Source organism: Panthera uncia (genome assembly GCF_023721935.1).
Source record: "Panthera uncia isolate 11264 chromosome A1 unlocalized genomic scaffold, Puncia_PCG_1.0 HiC_scaffold_16, whole genome shotgun sequence".
In the NCBI taxonomy this organism is placed as follows: Eukaryota; Metazoa; Chordata; class Mammalia; order Carnivora; family Felidae; genus Panthera; species Panthera uncia.
In genome coordinates this window covers 20433096-20456999 of record NW_026057576.1, presented here as the reverse complement: position 1 = coordinate 20456999, position 23904 = coordinate 20433096, and the positions used below count along the sequence as shown (strand labels likewise).

The 23904-nt window shown below is 41.6% G+C and overlaps 1 long non-coding RNA gene across 1 annotated transcript; it reads left to right on the top strand.

Moving 5' to 3' along the window:
- Nucleotides 1-6323: 6323 nt before the first annotated feature.
- On the top strand, nt 6324-23328 carry LOC125934125 (uncharacterized). The gene is made up of 3 exons (XR_007461229.1): nt 6324-6389; nt 21741-21918; nt 23276-23328. It is a non-coding gene; the product is annotated as an uncharacterized LOC125934125 (long non-coding RNA).
- Nucleotides 23329-23904: the final 576 nt, after the last annotated feature.

The following is a 23904-nucleotide window of genomic DNA, read 5'->3' as shown; positions in this document are numbered from 1 at the left end:
AATATGGACATGGAGAACAAGTTAAATGACTCTGTCATAACACCATCAGCCAAATCCAAGCATAGAATTGTCAAGAACTGTGCAAAGCTTGGGATTTTACCCTGCTTATAAGCTAACACATTAGCCTGTTCCTGTTTTGTGGATGCTGGCAGAAGACACAAAATTCCTGAGTCAGAGGCAAAGGACTTTATTGCTCACCGCAAAAGTAGTGTATTCAGAGCTTCGTGTTCCTTTGTGTTGTTCCCCGTGCCTCACGAGTCCCACAGAAGTGACACAAAGGGCCCGTGATGGATGCCTGGGCATGCAGTGAGTTGCATTAGAGGAAACACTGAGTGTAGGAGATTCATTGTTTGTCTAGTAAGTGAACGTCAGAGGAGACATTACCCCAGCTCAAGACACAACCTGCAGAAATGGGCCCTGTAAAGAATGGTCAAGGCTTTGCATTCATGGCATGCCCAGCAAGAACATGCAGGGACACTCAGGGCCCATGGCAGACTGCCTCTCTCAACAATCCACCCCTATGCCCACAATAACACATTCTTGGCCAAGTTGAATTTTTACATGAGTATGCCACCCCATCAGCTACTCTGATTAATCTGACCACAAAGGCTGAGAGCAAATTCATTTAATTTGTCTCATTCAGCATTTAATCAAAGCTTCTATCAACAGGACTCCAAGCAGCAGGCTGAGGCCACCTTGCAGTCTTCACCTTAATCATACCCCTCTCTGCCAAGGGCACAAATTCAGCCAACTATGAATATGTCCCAAAGGGGATCAGCAAGTCTTATTTCAGACAGCCAGGATGAGGTCCAAGGCAAAGCTATAATCCATTATGATCCACACAAGGGAGTTTAAACTGACCTGCTGATCTACAGTGTCTTTGCCAATAATTACAGAGTGCAATAGCTAGGCCAAAAAGCAACTCCATTTCCAACAGTGGGTTATTCTGTAGCCTACACTTTCCCACATACAAAAATATAACCTGACGAGCACAGGTCGCTCCACTTTGGGATTTGTTGTTCAACTTGGTTTGGGTCACCATTACTTTGGTTAAGCCACATGGGCATTGTCACCCAGTAGTTATAGTCTAGATCACCATATATGGCATAACTAAGGCCACTTAGGCATCAGGAGAAGCATATGAATTTTTTTGTTTGTTTGTTAGCCAGCAGTTTTTTTTTGTAAATATAACTTATTGTCAAATTGGCTAACATACAGTGTGTACAGTGTGCTCTTGGTTTGGGGGTAGATTCCCATGGCTTTAGCTAGCAGTTTTATCAACGCATTTCTCAACTACAATTGAGTGAAAATAGTTACCGAAGGACCATTTGATCTACACTTTTACTGATTTGGTGTCATTTGTCTTCTGGTTATTTTTTTTTAATTTATTTATTTGTTTTGAGAGAGAGACAGAGAGAGAGCATGAGATGGGAAGGGGCAGAGAGGGAGGGAGAGAGAGAACCCCAAGCAGGATCCATGCTGTCAGTGCAGAGCCCAGTGGGGGGCTCAAACTCAAGAGCCTTGAGATCATGACCTGAGCTGAAATCAACAGTTGGATGCTCAACTGACTGAGCCACCTAGCACCCCTGTCTTCTGGTTATTTTAATGATCCCTTCTTATGAGAAAATGGAGAAACTCCCTGAAGAGAAAAAAAAAAAAGTGGAGTCATCTTGCTCCATTTTATTCATCACTTTGTTTTAGTGCATAAAATAATGTATTCCAATTGTATTTGAAAATGGAGGTTCCTGATGCCTAATTAATGTAGTTCTGGAATTCAGAAAGAAAAACTCTCTTATTCCAGACAGGTTATTTTGTGGATATCAATAAACTGATGGAGAGGTAAAAGGCCCAGAACAGCCAACTCAGTACTGAAGAGGAACAAAGTCAGACGACTGACACTACCCAACTTCAAGACTTGTTACCTTTTTTTAAGTTCATTTATTTATTTATTTTGAGAGAGAGAGAGAGAGAGAGAGAGAGCGCAACCACATGAACTGGGGAGGTGCGGAGAGAGAGAATTCCAAGCAGGCTTGGAGCTGTCAGTGCAGCTAAGACAGGGCTCAATGCGGGGCTGGATCTCATGAACTGTGAGATCATGACTTGAGCTGAAACCAGGAGTCAGACGCCCAACTGACTGAGCCACCTAGGCGCCCCACTTCAAGACTTAGTATAAAGGTACAGTGAGAGAGAGAGTATCTTACCGGTGAAAGTATAGGCAAATAGAGCAATGGAACAGAATAAAATTACCAGGAATAGACCCTTATAAATGCAATCAACTGACCTTTGACGAAGGAATAAAAGCAATACAATGGGGCAAACACAAGTGTTTTCAATAAATGATGCTGGAACAGCTAGACATCCACGTACAAAATAATATCTCCAGACACAGACCCTACACCTTTCACGACAATTAACTGAAAATGTATCATAGACATAAATGTAAAAGGCAAAAGTATAAAACTCCTAAAAGATAACATAAAAGAAAACCTAGATGACTTTAAATATGGTGATGACTTTTTAGACACAACACCAAAATCACAATGCGTGAAAGAATGAATTGATAAGCTGGACTTCATTAAGATGAAAAACTTCTGCTCTGTGAAAGACAGTGCCAAGAGAATGAAAAGATAAGCCACAGGCAGAGAAAAAATATTTGCAAAAGACACAGCTGATAAAGAACTGTTATCTAAAATGTGTAAATTCGTGGGGCGCCTGGGTGGCTCAGTTGGTTAAGTCTCTGACCCTTGGTTTCGGCTCAGGTCATGATCTCATGGTTTCATGAATTTGAGCTCCACATTGGGTTCTGTGCTGAAAGTGCAGAGCCTGCTTGGGATCTCTCTCTCTCTCTCTCTCTCTCTGCCCATTCCCTACTCGTGCTGCCTCACTCTCTCTCAAAATAAATAAACTTTAAAAAAAATTTTTTTTAATGCACAAAGAACTCTTAAAACTCAACAGTTAGAGGGATGTCCCGGTGGCTCAGTTGGTTAAGCATCTGATTTCAGCTCAGGTCATGATCTCTCTCTCTCAAAAATAAATAAACATTTTTTAAAAACCTAAAAAACAAAACAAAACAAAACTCAACCATTAGAAAACAAACAACTTGATTTAAAAATGAGCCAATGACCTTAACAGACATCTCTCCAAAGAAGATATACAGATGGCAAATGGCAAATAAACATATGGAAGGGTGCTTCCCATCCTATGTTATCAGGGAAATGCAAATTAAAGCAATAATGAGATACCACTACATGCCTATCAGAATGGCCAAAATCTGAGAATGACAACATCAAATTCTAGTGAGGATGTGGAACAACAGGAGCTCTCAATCATTTGCTGGTGGGAAAGCAAATGGTAAAATCACTTTGGAGCAGAGTTTGGAAGTTTCTTACAAAACTAAACAGATTGTGAGGGGCGCTTGGGTGGCTCAGTCGGCTGAGGCTCTGGCTCTTGGTTTTGTCTCAGGTCATGATCTCATAGTTCAAGACTTCAAGCTCCACATCAGGCTCTGGGCTGGCAGCGTGGAACCTGCTTGGGATTCTCGCTCTTCCTCTCTGCCCCTCCTCTGTTCACACTTGTTCTCTCTCTCAAAAATAAATAAATAAGCATTAAAAAAACAACAACCCCACACATATTCTTAGTATATGATCTAGCAATTGTGCTTCTTGGTGTTTACCAAATGAACTGAAAACTTATTTCCACACAACAAAACTGCCTACAGATGTTTATAGCAGTAATGAAAAACTGAAATTTGAAATTTAAAACACATTTAAAATAGCACCTCCTATAATAAACATCTTATTTATAAATCTATGATATATGGGCAGGATCTGTTTGCTGAAAACTATAAAACACTGAGGAAGTAGGGGGAGAAATGAAGAGCATGCTGTATTTACGGGCTGGAAGACTCAGATTGTTAAGATGCCAATTCTCTCCGGTTTGATCTCCACATTGAGCACAATCCCAAGGAAAATCTCGGCAGACATATTTTAGATATTGACAAGGGAATTCGGCTTTTATATGGAAAAGGTTATGAAATGAGAAGAGCCAATTTTTTAAAGAATAACAACACAAAATAAAAAAGTTGGAGGATTTACACTACCCAATTTTAAGGCTTATTACAAGGCTATAGTAATCAAGACAGTGTGGTAGTGTTAAAAAGATAGATGTATACGTGTCAATTGATCAATTGATCAAAATAGAGAGGCCAAAAATAAACCTACAAAAATGTAGGTGCAAAAAACTTTTGACAAAGTTACAAAGGCAATTCAATAAAGAAAAGATAGGGTCTTCAATAAATGATGCTGGAATAATTATTCACCCATTTGCAAGTGAAAATCTAGACATGTAACTCACAAAAATTAGCTCAACAGACCTAAATATCAATGTAAAACTATAAGACTTCTAGAAAAAACCAAGCCATTGGAGATCTTGTATTTGGCGATCTGTTTTTAGAAATGACACCATAAGCACAACCCATAAAACAAAAAGTTGAAAAACTGACTTTTATCAAAATTAAAAACTTTTGCTCTGCAAAATAATCTGTTAAGAGAATGAAATGACAAGCAATAAGTGGGGAGAAAATATTTGCAGATCACATCCCTAATGAGGAATTTGTATTCAGAATATATAAACAACTTTTTTTTTGCTATAATTTAAGTAGGCTCTACACCCAAAGTGGGGCTTGAACTTATAACCCTGAGATCAAGAGTTGTATGCTTTTATGTTTTCACTCATATATGGATCTTGAGAAACTTAACAGAAGACCATGGGGGACAGGAAGGGGAAAAAATAGTTACAAAGAGGGAGCAAGGCAAACCATAAGAGCCTCTTAAATACAGAGAATAAGGTGAGGGTGGATGGGGGGTGCGGGAGAGGGGAAAGTGGGTGATGGGCATTGAGGAGGGCACTTGTTGGGATGAACACTGGGTGTTGTATAGAAGCCAATTTGACAATAAATTATATTTTAAAAATTAAAAAAAATAAAAAAGAGTTGCATGCTTTATTCACTGAGCCATGCACCCCTGATGCAATTTATTTTTTTTCATATCAATTCCAGTATAGTTAACATATGGCGTTATATCTGCTTCAGGTGTACAATATGGTGATTCAACAATTCTCTACATTGCTCAGCGCTCATCACGTTACGTGTCCTCTTAATTCCCTTCACCTATTTCACCTATCCTTCCACCCACCTCCCCTCTGGCAATCAGTTTGCTCTCTCTAGTTAAGAGTCAGTTTTTTGGTTTGTCTCTTTATTGCTTGTTTGTTTTGTTTTTTAAATTTCACATAAGAGTGAAATCGTGGTATTTGTCTCACTGATTTATTTCACTTAGCATTATACTCTCTAGCTCCATCCATGTCATTGCCAATGGCAAGATTTCATTATTTTTTATGGCTGAATAATTGTATACATATGCCACATCTTCTTTATCCAGTCATCTATTGATGGACAGTTGGGCTCCTTCCATAGTTTGGCAATTGTAAATAATGCTGCTATAAACATAGGGGTGCATGTATCTTTTCAAATTAGTGTTTTTGTATTCTTTGGGTACCCAGTAGTGGAATGACTGAGTCATATGGTAGTTCTATTTAGAATGTATAAAGAACTCTTTAACCTCAACAGTAATAAAACAACCCAATTAAAAAATGGGCAAAATATCTGAAAAGAAACTTCTCTAAGAAGATATATGGATGGCAGATGAATATATGGAAGGGCGTTCAACATCGTTAGTCCATTAGGGTTACATAACTTAAAACTACAATGCATCACTACTACACTTCTATTAGAATGGCTAAAATAAGGAGATGAATACAAAATGTTGGCCATGACAAGGAGCAACAGGAACTCTCATTCATTGCTGCCGGAAATGCAAAATAGTACAGCCACTTAAGAAAAAAATTTTGCCATTGCTTACAAAGTTAAATATACTTTTATCACGTGGTCCAGCAGCAATCCTATTCCTAAGTATTTACCCAATTAAAACGAAAACTTTTGTTCACACAAAAATGGGTAGTAAGTATTTATTCACAGCTGCCTCCGAACAAGTAATCAAGGTGTAAAGGAATAAACAAACTGTGGTAAGCCATACAGGGGAACAACATGCCCTGTATTGATTCATGCCACAACATGGGCAAATCTTGAATGCATGTTAGTAAGAACATAGTTGTTGGGGCTGGGTGATAAGTCCATGGAGATTCATTATTATATTCTCTACTTTTGTGTACAATTGAGTATTTCCATAATAAAAGTTTTTAAAGGGTGTTTTATTTTGATGACATCATAATGCCCATGTATGACACAAATGTGACTCAGGTTCCATATTCTGATGCCAGAAGCCACATCCGAAATGTTGCACAGCAAAATACCAGTTAAATGAAGATCAAATCTGGTAATATGAATGATTGTGTTTTATTACCTTAAGATTTATACTAAGAAAGCTTTTTGAGTGGTTTTCAGCACCCAATTCTGAGAGGAAATAAGACTTATTGGCTTATTGGCTTTAGAAATTTAATTTGTCTGGGTACTAGAAACAGTGCAGAAAGCCATGCAGAAGAGTCTGGACTCTGGCAGTGAGTCAGGCCAACTGAGTTCCAGACCTGTCAGAGGTACAAGTGGGATTCAAGCGAGCGCCTTTCCTTCTGTGTGTTTGTCAGTGTAGAGTACGTTATAGAAGAAAGAAGTTTGCTACAACCTGGCTGTACTTGTATTTTCTTTAACTTAAGACTGAAGTTCAACAACAGCTAGTAATCAATCATTCTTATGAATCCCTTGAGATCATTTTTAAAAGCTTATTTATTTTGAGAAAGAGAGAAAGAAAGAAAGAGAGAGAGGGAGAGAGAGAGAGCTCTCTGTGTGTGCACAAGCAGGGGAGGGGCAGAGAGAGAGGAAGAGAGAATCCTAAGCAGGCTCCTCGCTGCCAATGCAGAGCATCCCACCAGCTGTGAGATCATGACCTGAGCCAAAATCAAGAATCAGTTGTCTAACCAAGTGAGCCACCCACGTGCCCTGAGATCATTTCTTAAGATGATGCTCATGGGGTTCTACTTACTCCCCAACATAGGACTACCTGAAAGTTCTTCCCTGCTGTTTTAAGCTGCAATCAGACCACACTGAAGTTTCAACACTTCTACCCTCATTCTCCCAAGAAAATCATCACTCGTAAAAAATTATGACTAATTTCTGAGGTGATAGTAGTGTTCTATATCTTAGTAGGGATTTGGGATACACAGGTGTAGGCATTTGTTAAAACTTGGGGACTTACAAGTAAGATTTTGCATTTAATTGCATATAAATTTCACTTCAAATTAAAAAAAAACCATCAACAAATCTTTAACTCTAGTTAATGATATGTGTGTTGAATTATTTAGGGGCACATACAGTGATGTCGGCAATTTACCTGGGAATGCATAAAAAATAAGATGAATAGACAACTGGATAGAGAAATAAATAGATGTGTGATTAAGTAAAATAAAATATTAGGGGTAGAATCCAGATGGTAAATGTACAGTATTCATTATAAAATTGTCTCAATTTTGCTATATGTTTACACATTTGCATAATAAAATGTTGGAAAAAATATCAAGAAACTTAATGCCACCCGAATTCAGCAGGAAATGCAGAGGCCATGACTATGATTAGATCTGTATTCTGATTACCAGGTGCTGTAGTCTTTTAGACTTCATCTAATTTCCTGGATTCTGATCTCTTGCGGTTTTTACTACTTAAAACTACTTACCTTATCATTCCTCTACTTTGGCTTTCTGGTTTACCTGTTCATTTGTTCATTCATTTTCAAATACTTATTTTTGCCTACTATGAACCAGGTATTGGGGAATACAGTTTTGGCTCTGTTCTTACGGGGCATTCCATTCATGGCTTAGTCCCAGTAACTAGTACCTGTACTCCCTCAATTCTGTCAGGAATGCTGGTTCCTGCATATCTGGCTGAGGCTACAACTGTCGGGACCATTATCATGGGATACTACAGACTCCATACCAAGGTCCTAGGAGGATTTAGGGGGCCTATGAAAAATGTTTTATATTTAAAAAAAATTCTCCAATTTACAAAAAATAAACTTCAAAATCCTTTATATTCCCTAGCCTGTAGAAACTGAACTTCTCCCTTTCTCACAGTTTTGGATCCCGTAGGACTGCCAACTAGCATTTCTATTCCCAGTGGACATTCTGGTCCTAATGTAGATGCTTTGGGGAGTAAGGTGCCCCAAGAGTCAGATGGTTGCCTAAGCTATCAAAGCCTTATGTCACTGTGACTTTATTCTTTGGACTCCCTTTGGCTGACTCCTCATTCACCGGGCTATCTTCTGATTCCCCTGTTGATCTGCAGAGAGAATGCACTGTTTGAGTATTTCTGATCCCTGTGACAGTGGTTACTCAAGCAAACCAGTAAAGTAGCTTATAATTAAGAGTTGTTACATCGTATGTCTAGAATTCAAGGAGAAAAAAACCCCACTCATGCCAACATCATCATCATCATCATCTCATATGACTATTAATTTCTTAGTGTAAATTAAGTTGGTAATATAATGACTGAGAAAGGGGGATGGGGAATATTTTGGCCTTAGTTTTGAATGGTTCTAGTTGACTCATGGCTCCTAAAGACTTTTTCTTAGCTTCTGAGTCTTAACCACCACTGTTCTCCCATTGTTGACTTTACTTGCCCTCTGATGTCATGCAAGGCCCATTTTACAGGCTGAGACTTTAGCTTCTGTTTTTCCACTTTTAGCTGTGTTATTTCAGGATCCCTCCAGTAAGACCCAGTCAACCCAGGGTCCCTGGGCCTAGTGATGCTCCTGTGGCCTGTGCTCACTGCATACTCAGAGCTGGGACCTAGACAACTTTTATGCACAAAAACTTCCATGATTATAAAGATTTCCACCCTGTACATATATTGACAGATAAGGGGTATTGGTTGTAAAGACTTTGTTTGAACAAAAGCGAACAGCAGAACAATGCCCTAGAAACCAGAATTTAATAAAGACTGAGAGCATTATGGAATATCTTATTTTTGTTGGTTGGTAATTATGCCTGGATGATTCACAAAATTACTGTAACATTCCTGCTTTTGTTCCCCAAGGAAATCCTTCTCTATTTTAAATAAAGTGCATTTTATTTATTGAATGCATTTGGTACCTCTACCCTGCTATATAATTCTACACTGCAAATAAACATAAAGGGCTGCGTGGTTTGCCTATTTTAACAGAGGATTAGCTCCCTAGAGAGAACAGGGATTTGTATCTTTTTTCCTTTAGAACCAAAAGGAGACAGAAGACAGCAGTTTGCAAGGACTATATGCTGAGATGATAGAATCTTGAGTTATCTTCACATCTCTATTCTGTTGTGTTTGTTTGGATAACTAAACAGATAGAAATCCACTCATCTGATAGGGACTCCAAAGAACTCACTGCCTTGAACCTACCCCAGCTTGACTTTATCTTTTATGCATTTCTCTTCTGTTAGTGCTCAAAAAAGCTACAGAGAAAAAAAAAAAAAGTGTGCGCGCGCGCGCGTGTGTGTGTGTAACTTGTTTTTGTTAACATCAGTTTTGGTATTCAGTATTATTCAATTATATTCATCTAATATTATGGCTGCTGTAATTGGCACACATTCTTTATAAACATATATACACAGCCTAGCAGCATACAGTTCAATACAATCTGGCACCTCTGATGGAAAGGCATTGAGTAATCTTAAATCTCTCGTGGAACAAAGTAGGGTATAAACCAGCCAACCAACTAACTCTACAAAGGCACAACATGGGAGATACAAAGAGCACTGTACTAGTCCTAACCTTCCTAGAACCTAGGGGATATTCTGGTTAAAGGCCAAATTGATACTTTAATTAAAGAATTATGATATAAAGGATTATTAATAAAATGATTAGAACTTTTTTTATAATTATATGAAGGAGAGTCTGTATTTACTCATAAATATTATTCATCATGTGTTACATAAATAGTATTTATTATTATTTGTATAACAGGTAAAGTACTATATGCTAACCATTCTTTGGGAGTTTTTATTTTGTGTTAAAGCTACATGAGAAAATACTATCTGAACCTTTCTACAAGATGTATGAAATTCTAATGTAACTGTGGAAGTTCAACGCGTTTGCATTTTCACCAGGCACAACACATTAGTGGACCGTCCCCTCTACCCCATCCTTATCCTCACTGCCTCCTACGATCCTACCTCCCCTGAATTAGGGCAGATAAATGAAGAATAAATATGATATAACCAGGTGAACCTTCTGGTCAGCTTTTACCACTACCTACCAGCTACCTTGGTCATTACAGTGACATTTGTGTATTTGTTTTACACCCTTTCACTCAGTTTACTTCACAAAGCTTAATGTGCTGTGTTTAAAATTTCTACAGGTACATTCTTTTTTAAAATATTTTATTATTTTTTAAAGTTTACTTATTTTGAGAAAGAGAGAGAGAGAGCAGGGCAGGGGCAGAGAGAGAGGGAGGGAGAGAGAATCCCAAGCAGGCTCCATGCTGTCAAAGCAGAGCCTGAAGCCGACTTCACGAGATCATTGACCTGAGCTGAAATCAAGAGCCGGACGCGTAGCTGACTGAGCCACCCAGGTGCCCCCTTACAGGTACATTCTTAACATTTCAGACATGCATAAAAATTTAGGTTTTGATTTTGTTGATTGCATAAAATTGGGGTGGGGGTTGTTGTTGTTTGGTAATAGGGCTCACATCTGCTGAGAATTAGGTGAGGATTTTCAGGGGCAGGAAGCCTGTCTAAGCATTTTCTGTTAAGCCATTGGCTGAAAACACTTGGGTTAACCACAAGTATCCTGGGCTGGGCTTCAGCAGGTCAGAGTGTGGCCACTTGCCTTAGGTGCTCACTGCCTCCCACCTGCACCTCCCCCTGCACCCCTCCCACTTCCATTAGAGGCACCTGTTTGAGAGGGTGGGCGTGGGGGGAAGGGGCTTTCACTTTCCACTCTATGGACTTCTGTGTTGCCTGCATTTGTCGCGTATTTGCCTGTGTGTGTGTGTGTGTGTGTGTGTGTGAGAGAGAGAGAGAGAGAGAGAGAGAGAGAAAGAGAGAGAGAGAACATTTAAGTTCTACTCTCACTAGAGTAGAAAAAAAGCCTGCTTTTTTCAATGACATGCATTTCTTACATTTTAATTGTAAATGTAAGATGTTCATCATGGTGCAGCCCCTGCCCTGTGGCTACTCATACTTCATATTCCTCTCTGTTTCCCCAACCTTCTCCTGTCTCCCTTCTCCCTTTTGCTTTTTTCTCGACTCTCATGAGGTTCCAATTTTGTCTTTTCTTTCTCCCTTCTGCATAGATTTTTGTGAACTACACCTTTGTAAGAACTGTTTTAGAGATTTCATCCAAGGTCTTCATTTGTAATTATGTCCACTATTTGTTGCTATGATGGCTGTTCCTTTAGATCTTGGTTTCAAGAAATTTGTCCAGAGTGACTACTGCATTGAGTGACATATTTATCCTCTTTATTTCTCTTTTATTTTGTCCCCTCATGTATTTTGAGAAGAAATTAAGGAAAATGTGTTCTTCCTCTTCCTCCAAGTTCTTCCCCTCACTTGGCTTGTATAGCATATTTGTTAACAGCAGGACTTTCTTTTAAAGTGAAAGGAAAGGAAATCATTGCTAGAGGAGACAAAGTTAACTAAAAGGCACACAGGGTTGCTGGGTATGTCCAGAGTCTGATATACATTTGAGAAGAGGAGCAGAGGTAATTTTTGTATTTTAGAAAGTCAGGAAGTCTCCTGGCCTAGTTTCAAAAACATAACCAGAGAAATTCTATCAAAAAAACAAAATCCAGCAAAATCTAGTTGGGAAGATAAGCTAGAATCTCCTTACCAAAAGTCAAAGATCTTGGTTGTATATTTTAAAGCCACTGACTCATTTAATGTGGAAATGCATAGGTATCCTCCTGGCCCCTATTTTTTTTTTTTAATGTTTATTTTTGAGAGAGAGTACCAGCAGGGAAGGAGCAGAGAGAGAGGAAGATACAGAAGCTGAAGCAGGCTCCACGCTCTGAGCTGTCAGCACAGAGCTCCATGCAGGGGCTCGAACTCACCAACTGTGAGATCATGACCTGAGTCAAAGTCGTGTGCTTAACCGACTGAGCCACTTAGGTATCTCCTGGCCCCTATTCTTAACTTCCTCTTCCTCTCTCTCTCTCTCTCTCTCTCTCTCCTTCTCTCAAATCCTGACCTTTCTCTGCATCCCCTCTCACACCCATCTTGGAGGGGGGATGGTCAGGACAACTCCCAGGTAGCCTGGATCTCTAAGGGAACATAGGTTAGCCAGATTGTTCCTATGCAGGTCGTCTGTTTCTGTGCACAGAGAAAATGCTAGAATGAGTCATAGTCCTCCCTCCCTAACAAAAGGGCATTGTACTGTGGTGTTTGATTTGGGCTCTTGTATGCCACTTGTGGTTGCAAACTTATGGTACAGGAGGCACAGTTCTAGTGACACAACTCTCAAGTTGAATTATAATGATCTGATTTGGGTGTGCCCCAATAGGCTGTGAGATCCTTTAAGGCTGCGACAGTTTTATTTATCTTTGATCTCCAGTCCTAAGCACACTTGTGCCTAGCTCAGGATATGTGCTAAACAAATGTTGCTTCGTAGGAATGCTATAGGAGGAGGGGAAAGGCTAAAGCTGGGCTGTACCCAGGAGGGGAAGAGGTCCCTTCATGAGGCCGCATCACCTCCATAAGGCCAGCAGAGGGCGGACTTGCATCAGTAGCTAGAACGCCGTTCCTTTGCCCGGGCTTGTTTACTGGAGCGTTACCTTTTGGGTGAACCCGAGGCCTGAGCTGAGATTACAGAAATTTAAACTTAAACCTGGCACATACGCATTAAGACGTTACCAATTGTACAGAACAAGCCTGGATTATGTTCAGTCCAAGGGCACAAGAACAGGCCGGAATTAGCTTAAGGAATACTAAGCCATGACCTCTCTGGTAGAATCAAACTTAAAGAAGAAAAATTACCTGGATATTTTTTCAGGAAATTTTAATAATTTTAAAGTTGAAGGGCTCATTACACTCATTCGACAAACTAGTTCCTTTAATCCAGCTAGCACATTTCTCAGATGAGGAAGCTGAAGTTTGTGAAACAGTCCTCTAGACTCCTCAAGAGGATATGTCTATAGAAAAAGTATACTTCTTTCAAAACTGGGTTTAAGGCATGTTTTGAAAACACGTGGAAAGGTGGCCATTTGGAAAAACTACAACTAGAATCCTTCTATCTCTCTTTCACACTCTCTCTCATATAGATTTATGTATGTATATAATATACATATAAAAATACATAATATGTAAATGTAAAAAATATGTCATATATGTATTGTATAGTAAATAAACTATATTTTATATTTACATATAAATAAAATTGAAATTAAATTTAAAATATAAATATAAATAAACACACACACACATACCCAGGCCTTTAAAGAGGCAGCAGAGTCTAGTGATTCAGCATATGACTGTGACCCACCCAGACTTTCTGGATATGAATTCTGGTTCTGTCCTTATTAACTGTGTGACCATAAGCAAGTTACTTAACCTCTTTGTGACTTAATTTCCTCATCTATAAACATAGTTAATAACCGTACATATTTTATTAGATTATTTTAAGGATCCAATGAGCTAATTTTTGTAAACCTCCTAGGACAGTGCTTGGTACATAAAAAGTCCTGTAATAATTGTCTGCTGAATAAAAATTTGGAAAGACACTATTTTAATAATGAGGATAACATTCCAAGGGCACTTTTTTAAAAGATTGAAAGTTGGCTTTTAATATACCTTTTGGGATGGGAATCGGTTGCATAATAAATGATAAAGGTGTGGGAAAGAATGTGTGGTTAAATAACCTGACCACTAGATTGAGAGCCAAGAAGCCTTTCGTTAGTATTTTAGGAGAGCCTCTAGTTTCCAACGTCCAGAAAAGGTTTCTGATAATTTTTTTTTTTTCTCATTTGGAAAGCTTAAAAACAACCCTAAACTCAAATCCTCAAATCTTCAAAGAATCAAGTGCTTGGAGCATTTTAAATGTACCTGCCCCTCCTGCTGGCTAGTTTCCAAGGAGTCCTGACTCTTTTTCCGAAGCTGGTTGAAGCTGGTTGTCGGTCCACATCCCCCTCCTTCCCTGGGTGTCTCCACTTGAAGGTAGCCTTTACTTGTGTTCTGCTTCTCTGTTGAGGCTGAAAGGACTAGCTGGCAGGGAAAAGGAACAGTATGTCTATGCAGTGGGGGAAGGCTGGGAGGTCTCAACTTCAGAGTAAGCTTTGGCAAGTCCCCTGCTCTGCGTGAGACCTCTCACATCCATCCAAAGACCAGGGCGGGGGGCAGTGTGGCCCAGCTTTAAGGGACTGTCACTGGACAGGTTAAGGCAGCTCTAAGAGATGCAGAAGAGGGGACCCTCGGATTGGTATCACAGGCTCTACTTTGGGAGAAGCACAGCAGAAAAATCTGCCTTCCAGGGAATGCCCCAGGAGCGGAGCCTTGAGTGGGGGAACAGGGCTGTAGAAGGGAAAGGGGTCCATAAAAACAAACAAACAAACAAACAAACAAAGACTGTGAGGGAGAAGGGCAGAGTAGGTATGGGAAGTCCTGGGCTCCGGATTCAGTGAAAAGTGAAAACGGGGTGCCTGGCTGGTTCAGTTGATAGAGCATGCAACCCTGAATCCCACATTGGGTATAGAGATCAAGAAAGAAAGAAAGGAAGAAAGGAATGAAGGGAGGGAGAAAAGGAAGGAAGGAAGGAAGGAAGGCAGGAAGGAAGGGAGGGAGGAAGGGAGGAAGGGAGGAAGGAAGGAAAGTGAGCACAATGTAGTAGGCTGGGGCTTAAAGTCCCTTAAACAGAACACTAGGCTTGGGCTTAAAGTCCCTTAAACAGAACACAAGAATTCTCCGTAGCAAGCAGGAAGGGAGGGGCCAGAGCACTTCTCTGGCTTCTCAAACTTGAAGATGTGTGGGAATTACCTGGGCGTCGTGTTAAAACTCAGATTCTGATTCAACAGGCCCAGAATGCCACCTCTGATTCTGTATTTCTAACAAGTTTCCTGGTGAGCCTGCTGGTCCATCTAAGACCCTACTTTCAGAAGCAAGAGTCTTTTCCAGTTGAGTCTGGAGGTCATGGAGCAGAGACCCAACCACTGGGCAAATTCTTTTAGCTCCAGTTCAAAATTAAGGTTGTTTTTTCAGGTTCCCAGGTAGTATAAGCATTTAAGGAGAAGTTCAGTTACGGGGCAGGGAGGGAAAGGCACCTCAGATTTTGGGACTCCTCACCAATCTCCCAGGGTGCCTGGCAGCTAAGAAGAAGAATGGCTGGTCTACCAATGAGTGGGGGGAATAATAATCATGGAGATAATAATCAGGGAGATCTGGTGGGACAGAGATGCTAGCAGGAAAGTCCCTGAAGGTCCCAGAGCAGCCCCTAAATTCCCCACAGGCAGCTTTTCACAGGCAACCTGGAGGCTGCCTTTGAGAGGTTTTGAAAGAAGATACAGGGCTAGCCCACAGAAGCACTTGTGAAACCAGCTGACCCATTGAGAGAAGCTGCTAATTGTAAGACAGGCAGAATGTTATCTGTACTAGGTTTAAAACAGTTTTCCAGGGGGAAATGAGGACAGGCCAAGGCAGCCAAAAAGGGCTGGGTGTTGCCTTTGCAGAAAGCTGAGTTACACTGACAAAGAGTGTTGCCAGGTATTGAACCAGACAGTGTGGTATTTTAGCATCTAGTGTATTAAAATGCAGCAAATACCTGAAAAATCATTATTATTTCAGATGTACTTTTCTTACATTTGGATTGATTTTTAATCGGCAGAGGTTTGTAATTTCAGCGTTTAGTTACTCTTTCTGCTAAGTATCAAATGGACAAACACTACTTAAAGGCGATTTAGGATTCTTTTGAAATGTGAGGAATCCTTTTATGTATCTGTGTGCAAGTAAACTGTTCCAACACTAATGTTAAGTATTCTGTTAAATAAAGTAAAAGCCTATCCCTCGGGAGGGGAGGGTGCACTCGACAAAAAATGTTTTGTTTCCTCAGTCTCTGTGGGGTGGCTATTTCTGTAATCCTATTTACCCAGGAAGCAGGGAAACACGGTCATCTTTGGGGCAGTAATAAGCGCCAACGTTTACTGAGCGTTTACTACGTGCCCAACACTGTGTGACACTGGATGTCTTCTATCCCTTTCTGCCACAGTTCCACAGGGGGACATTCTAATTGTCCCCATTTTACAGTTAGGGAAACCATCTCAGAAAGCACCGAGGCCCCAAACCAAATTCCTCTTTTCTCTCAGACCCCTCATCCAATTTATAACAAGTTCTGTCTGTGATAATTCCAAAATATATCCAAAACTCTGACCTTTTTTTTCATATATATTTTTTAATGTGTATTTATTTTTGAGAGAGAGAAAGAGAGAGGGAGAGAGAGAGAGAGAGCAGGAGCAGGGAAGGGGCAGAGAAAGAGAGAGGGGCAGAGGATCTGAAGCAGGGTCTGCACTGACCGCAGAGAGCATGATGTGGGGCTCAAACTCATGAACTGTGAGATTATGACCTGAGCCAAAGTCAGACGCTTAGCCAACCGAGCCACCCAGGAGCCCCTAACCTTTTTCCACCTTAGCTCAGGGCCTCATTATCTATCTTGCTTGGATTTTGCCTTACCCTTCAACTGCCACCCCACCCCCAGCCCAGTACAGTCTTCCCTACACACAGCAGCCAGAGTGGCCTTTTTCTTTTTCTTTTTTAAAAATGTGTTTATTTGAGTATAGTTGACACAGTGTTACATTGGTTTTAGGTGTACAAGACAGTTGATTTGACTTCTCAAAACTTGATGTTGTGCTCACTACGGTGTAACCATCATCTGTCACCATGCAGCACTATTAAAATGTCGCTGACTATATTCCCTCTGCCGTAACTTTCATCCCCATGCTGAATTCATTCTGTAACTGGACGCCTGTATCTCCCCAGAGTGGTCTTTTAATTTTTTTATTTTTTTAAGGTTTTCGAAGTTTATTTTGAGAGAGAGATAGAGAGCAAGTGGGGGAGAGGTAGACAGAGGGAGAGGCAGGATCCCGAGCAGGCTCCACAATGTCAGGGCACAGAGCCTGATGTGGGGCTTGAACTCATGAACTGTGAGATACGACCTGAGCCAAAATCAAGAGTTGGACGCTCACCCAACTGAGCCACCAAGGCACAACCCCCCCCCCCGCCCCCGCAAGAGTAGTCTTTTTAAATTTTAACTCATAGAGCTTACATTCTAGTGGGAGGAAACAGTAATTAAAAAAATATGTAGGCTATCAGATAGTAGTAAGTTCTATGGAGAAAAATGAAGTAGAAAAGGAGAATAGGAGGGAGCCTGGGTGACCCATTCTGTAGAGCATGTGACTCTTGACCTCGGGGTCATGAGTTTGTGCCCCACAATGTAGAGATTAATAAAAAAAAAAAACTTAAAAAAAAAAAAGAAAAGGAGACTAGGGAGTGCTGAGTGGCAGTGAGGGGCCACCAGGATGGCTGAGGGGATGGCCAGGAAGGTCTTCTCAAGAAAGTGACACTAGAGCAGAAATATGAAGGTGACAAAGGAGTGAGCCAAGTGGATTCTGGAGGAAGAACATTCTAGACAGAGGGAACAGTAAGTGCAAAGGCCCTGTGGAAGAGTGTGCTTGGCGTGTTTGTGGAACAGCAATGAGGCAGACGTGTCTAGAGCACAGAGAGTAAGGTATGGCAGTAAGCAGAGGTCAGAGAGGTCCTGGGGGTGGTTTGGGGAGAGGGCAGGCCATGTAGGAACTTGGAGTTCCCTGCCCCACCCAGGACTTGGACACTGAGTGGGTGCGCAGCAGGGGAGGAATATGAGCAGGTCAGAGATGTGCCTGTGAAGATGGGCAGGAGTGGTTGCAGGGAGCCTTGCTTGGAGTCAGAAACAGGAACAATAATGGAGGTCAGGACAGCGCAGGAAGAGGGCTCCCATGCTGCCACAGGTCTGGGAAATGAGGATCAAGCATTGGGTCTGCCAACGTGGAAGGCTTAGCAAACGAGGAGTTTCAGTGGGACAGTGGGACACAGCAGGCTGGCAAGGGTTCAGAGGGGATGCAGAAAAAGAAGGTGAAGGTGGTGAGCAAAAGTGGTTGTGCTGTAGAGACGGTCAGAAACATGAGGTGGTGGCTGCAGGGGCAGGTGGGTCATCAGGAGGTGGCCTTGTGACAGTGCAGGAAAGTCCTGCTGATGGCACCATGAAGGAGAAAGAAGGACACTCACCAGAGAAGGCTGGAGGGATGGAGTGTGTGCACCTGCAGGAGGGCCTTCCTCCCTGGCACCCACAGGACGGAAGGCAGGGATGGGGGACAAGTGCAGGTGGGAGCTTGTGGAGCCCTCTCTGGCTTGCTTCTATTTTCTCGGCGAAACAGGAAGTCTGTCAGCGAAGACGAGGATTGGGGGAGGAAGTGTTACAAGTCTGAGGAAAGAAAGATGATGGGCAGCTGAGGAGTTGAGTGTTTATGCAAGGGAGAAGTTACTATACTGGACTCTGAAACCAAGCTGGTTAAGGAGGGAAGTGAGGATATGAGAGAGGGGAGGAGCAATAAAAAGGTAGGAAAACAGTAGGCTGTCGGACCCACAGAGCTGGAGTTGAGGTACTACAGGGATACGCAGAAGTTTGGGGGTTTGGGTACAACAGGGGTAAGAAGACGGGGATGGTGGTGGAAAGCAGAATGCTTCATGTACCACCATTCTCTCTCCTACACTGTTTCAGCTCACTTGCCTTCCTGCTGTTCCTCCAACACCTGAAGTTGGTTTCTGCCTCAGGGCCTTTGTACTTGCCATTCCCTTCACAACTTTTCATGGCTTGTTCTCTGACTTTACTTAGCTCTCTGCTCTAACGTCATGTCCCCAGGGAAGTTTTCTCTGATCACCTACATTGAAAAAGGTGGTATCTGTCCCCTGACTGTTTCATTTTCCTTCATGGCATTTATTGCATCCTAGAATTATGCTCTATTCATTCATAAGCTTATATTCTGTGTTTCCCACTAGAATACAAGCTCTGTAAGGGTCAGAATATTGTCTTGTGCACCATTATATCCCTAACACTTAATGGGCACTCAATAAATATTTACTGAACAAACAATGAATGAATGAACCTGCCCAAGGTCACTCAGGTAGTAAGTGATGGAGCCACGATTCACGCCCAGAAGTCTGACTCTGGAGCTTTTGCTCTTAAGCACTCAACAGGGTGAAGGACAGACTAGATAGAGAGAAGGGGGCCACCACAACTCCCCGGGAGATTTCAACCTCTGAGATTTTAAAATGTTGCTTCCTCATGACGGAGTTTGAGGGGAGGAAGGGAAAAGCAGTTATATTGGAAGCTTTATTGCAAAAGGCAGAAAGTAGAAGAAAATAATTTCCTGAGTAGAAAAATATCTAGAAGGACAAAAAACCAAATCAGTAACAGTGTACAGGTCTGAGACTGGAGTAATTGATCAAAGGTCACTTAAGCCTATGTGTGATGTGTGTGTGTGTGTGTGTGTGTGTGTGTGTCAAAGAGAATGCATTAAGGGAGTGCTTTTGGAATAAAAAATTAAAATGCAAAAAAATACCCATTTGTCTTATAAAGGGGGGGGGATGGAAACTGCAGACAATCTGGTGATGAAAGTAAAGTTTAAAATTTTAAAAATATTTTTTTTAATGTTTATTTATCTTTAAGAGAAACAGATCACAAGCCAGGGAGGGACAGAGAGAGAAGGAGACACAGAATCCTAAGTAGGCTCCAGGCTCTGAGCTGTCAGCACAGAGCCCAACATGGGGCTTGAACTCACAAAGCACAAGATCACGACCTGAGTCGAAGCCGCAAGCCTAACCAACTGAACCACCCAGGTGGCCCTGTGAAAGCTAAAATTTAAAGTCACCTCTACCGGGAGAGCAATAGGTTTAGAAGATTAAATCATGCAAATACAAAGCAAGGATTTTAATCCATTCTCTGGGTTACATTTAAGTCCTCGGTGCCATTAGGAACAACTCAAAGCGGCAATGCATGTGATGCAAAACTGATTCCTCAGTGTTATTTTCCATTTGCGAACGGGTTGGATCCATTTGAGTCAAACTGTGCTTCTGCAGACTTCGTTGCTTCTCTTGGGAGTGTTCTTTCAAATCAGGTTACAGAAACAAGCAAGCGACAACAGCTGCAGAAGCAGATTTCTACTCTCAAATGTGAGATGAAAATGTGAATATTGAGAGTTTTCCTTTAGTGTGGAAAGTGACCGGCTTTCTTGGTAAAGTTGTTTCTTCACAGGGTCAGAGACTGGGGCAGGGGGCGGGGCGGGGGGGGGGGGCGGGCGGTGTCCACATGCCCTGAAGAGTCAGCCAGGCCCCTTTCAGGGCAGAAGTTGGGGTCACGCAGATGGATGTTTGAATCCAGTTCTGCTCCTCATAGTTGGATGGCTCTGGTCAAGGCGCTTGACCCTGGTACTTCCCTCATTTGCAAAATCCTTGTCCCTCCTGGGGTTGCTGTGAGGGTTAATTGAAGTGATGTGTGTGGTGTCACAGAGTCATTTGCTTGATAAATGGAAGTCATTATGTAAATTGCTGGCAGACTACTACTTGCTTTTGTGCACTCCTGTTTTTGTTCTAGCTCGTCGTCGTTCATAGACAGCGTGACTATATAATTTATCATCCCAACTGGGACCCTTCTGAGAATGAAAGAGTACAGCGAACCAGACAGGACTCTGGTCTCTTGGGAGTGGTAGGTCAGGACTAACCCCGGGCAAGCCTGGATGTCTGGTCACCCTCCCTAAGACTCACTCGTGGTGAGACTGAGGATCGGGTGGCAGAGAGCCGGCTGCCATCAGGCTGCCACCATTCCTCCTGCTGGAGCGATGACAGGAAAGAAGGGGACAGGGCGGGTGAAGTCAGGCCTTGCCTGTTTTGGTAAGCTGGTTAGGAACTAATGACCCAGTCTTTGGGAAGTGTTAAGAATGGAAGAAGCCCTCTTTCCCTCCTTCCTTGCCACCTTGGGATTTGGCCAAGGGCTTCCCTCTGTTGGGCCCAGATCGGAGTTTAAAGAAGCCGGCATGTGCCAATGTAGCATCAAACCCATGAGATGAGGGTGAGGACCTCAACACGGTTGTAAGCACGCTTTGTCTTGGGAGCCAGACCACACGGATGTATGTTACTATGTTTATTGCTCTGTTACTTGCCAGTGCAGTGATACCCAAACTTGCAGGAATTTAAGGATAAACTGGAATTACTTTAAGACACTGTTGCCAGGCCGCCACTATAGACCTTCTGAATCCAAATCTCCTGACATTCGGGGCAGTTTCTATGACCAGCCAAGGTTAGGAAACATTACCCTTCCATTTAAACTTTCTAGCTTTGATTTGGTTTTGCCATGGGATGTTAGGAAATGCCTTTTATGTGTAACATTGTGTCAACCATACTTCAATTTTAAAAAATGCCTTTTGTTACCTTGTGCTGGCGTCTCAGATAGGAAAGGAAGAAAGATCTGAGCAGGCTTTGCTGGAGCAAAGATAATGAGGCCAAGATTCCCAGAAGAGAGATGAATCTCCGGGACAGGGTTTAGGGTTTGGCGGTCTCTGCTTCTGGCCTTGCAGTCACGTGAGGGCTCTTTTTCAGTGTCAACCTTGGAGGAACTGAGCTTTGTTTTTATTATAAAAGCAGTGATTCCATGTCCTTACACCTGGCTTTCTCTTCTTTCCCCGTCATGATTCCAGAAAGAATTATTCATACTTCCTGTCTCTACTGTCTTCATTCTCATTCACTCCTGACTGCAATAAAGTGAAGACTGATCTGGGCAACCCTGGGCCGGTTAGCAAACGACTCCAAGCCTCGGTTTCTTCGCTGTAACTTCCACATGAGGTCATGCAAGAAAAGCATCTACCATAGTCCCTGGTACTCGGCAAATATGTGATCTTAATTCCTTCACTGTCTTTGCCTACTTCTGCCCCCAGGACAGAGATTAACTTTCTCTTCCTAAAATCATTAGTGACCTAATTGGAAGATTCAATGGTTCACTTTACTTCTCTTATTAATATTCAAGACTATACTCAGTTCTTGAAATTCTTATTCTTTCCCCAGTGTTTGCCCCCTGGTTCTTTTTCCTTTACAGACACCTTATTTTAAGTGTATTAATGGAATTATGTAGTTATCAAAAAGTATCATTTTGAAGACTGTGGAAAGACACAAAAATGATTACTTTAACTTCCTAAGCAAAAATAGTGCCATATATAAATGCTACATGTTAAAAATAGGTAGGGAGCTTTTGGTCTTAAGAAGGCATTATGTTGATGTGATCCAAAGATAACAGTCTTACCCAAGTCACAGCCACAGCCACAGCCAAGATCCCCCGAGGGCAGTAGACATGTAGGGAACACTAGCAAATGAGAATTAAAGTACCATTTGCTATGGACAGTCTGGTGAGCTGGGCCTGAGCATCGCTTTGAGGTTCAGGCCTGAAGACTTCCTCTAACTTCCAGGCACAGCCTCTTACCTCTGCAGGAGGACAGCAGGTAGACATACAGGTCCTCCGCCTGAGAGGGAAGAGATCTGGTTTCATCAGGGAACAAAGGGACTGCAAAAGAGAAGAGAGATTACCTCTTGGGTGTGCCGGGGCAGGCTCCTTGAGTTTGAGAGAGAAGATTGTGATCATCTCTTTCTGCCTCTGCATTCAGTGAACTTCAGGTTGAAATCTACCACGGTGGGAGTATTTTTACACCATAGAAATTGGTAAACACTATAAAGCACGGCTTCCCATCCCCGACCTTTGCCAAAGCTGAATGTTAACTAGCAGCACCTCACAGGAAGAAGGCAGAAAGCACGAAATACTCTCTTACTCTGAGTTGGCTCTGGGTATCAAACGCAACATTCTGTTTCATTGTGGGAAGAATGTTAGATCCATGTCTGAGTTCGTATCTGCAATAATAAAGATGACAATGATAGTAACACCTATTGACACTTCTAGGTACTGTGTTTCACCGTACCAAGCATTTCCCATGCATAACCTTAATTTCTACTCATCACTTTATGAAATAGGAACTGTCATTACCTCTGTTTTACAGATGAGAACACTGTGAATCAGAGTAAGTAATTTGTCTCATGTTACACTGTTGGTGAATAGAAGATTCTGGATTCCAGGGGTGCCTGGGTGGCTCAGTTGTTTAAGTGTCCCACACTTGATTTTGGCTCAGGTCAGGATCTGACCTTTCTTTCTGCCCCTCCCCGACTTCCATGTGTTCTCTTTCTCTCTCAGAATAATTAATAAAAAGAATGAAAAAAATTCTATAAAAAGAAGAAGAAGAAGAAAACAACCCTGGATTCCAATCCAGGCAAGTCCTCACTAGAGCCTCAGCTCTGACCTCCATGATAACCCCTTGGTGGGCAGAGAGGGTGGCAAACTTCCCTCCTCAACCAGCAACTGACAGTGTGTGTTATTATGATAGAAACATCTATTCTTAAAAATACACATCCTTGTGTATTGTGACACGATTATTATATAAGGTTTTTAGTGGTAAAATAATACTATTTATTTTCACGGATATTTACATATGTAGTAAAGGTGTAAAAACATACATGGAGATAATGTGGGTACATAGCTATTTTTTATATAACTTTTTTGTGTATTTAAACTATCTTATGATAAAATTTTAATATATTTCTGAATAAGGTAATCAGGCTGGTTTTATAGTAACATTATGGGTAGTTGTAACCATTTATTTAAAAATTTAAAAAAAAAAATTTTTTTTTAACGTTTATTTATTTTTGAGACAGAGAGAGACAGAGCATGAACGGGGGAGGGTCAGAGAGAGGGAGACACAGAATCTGAAACAGGCTCCAGGCTCTGAGCTGTCAGCACAGAGCCCGACGTGGGGCTTGAACTCA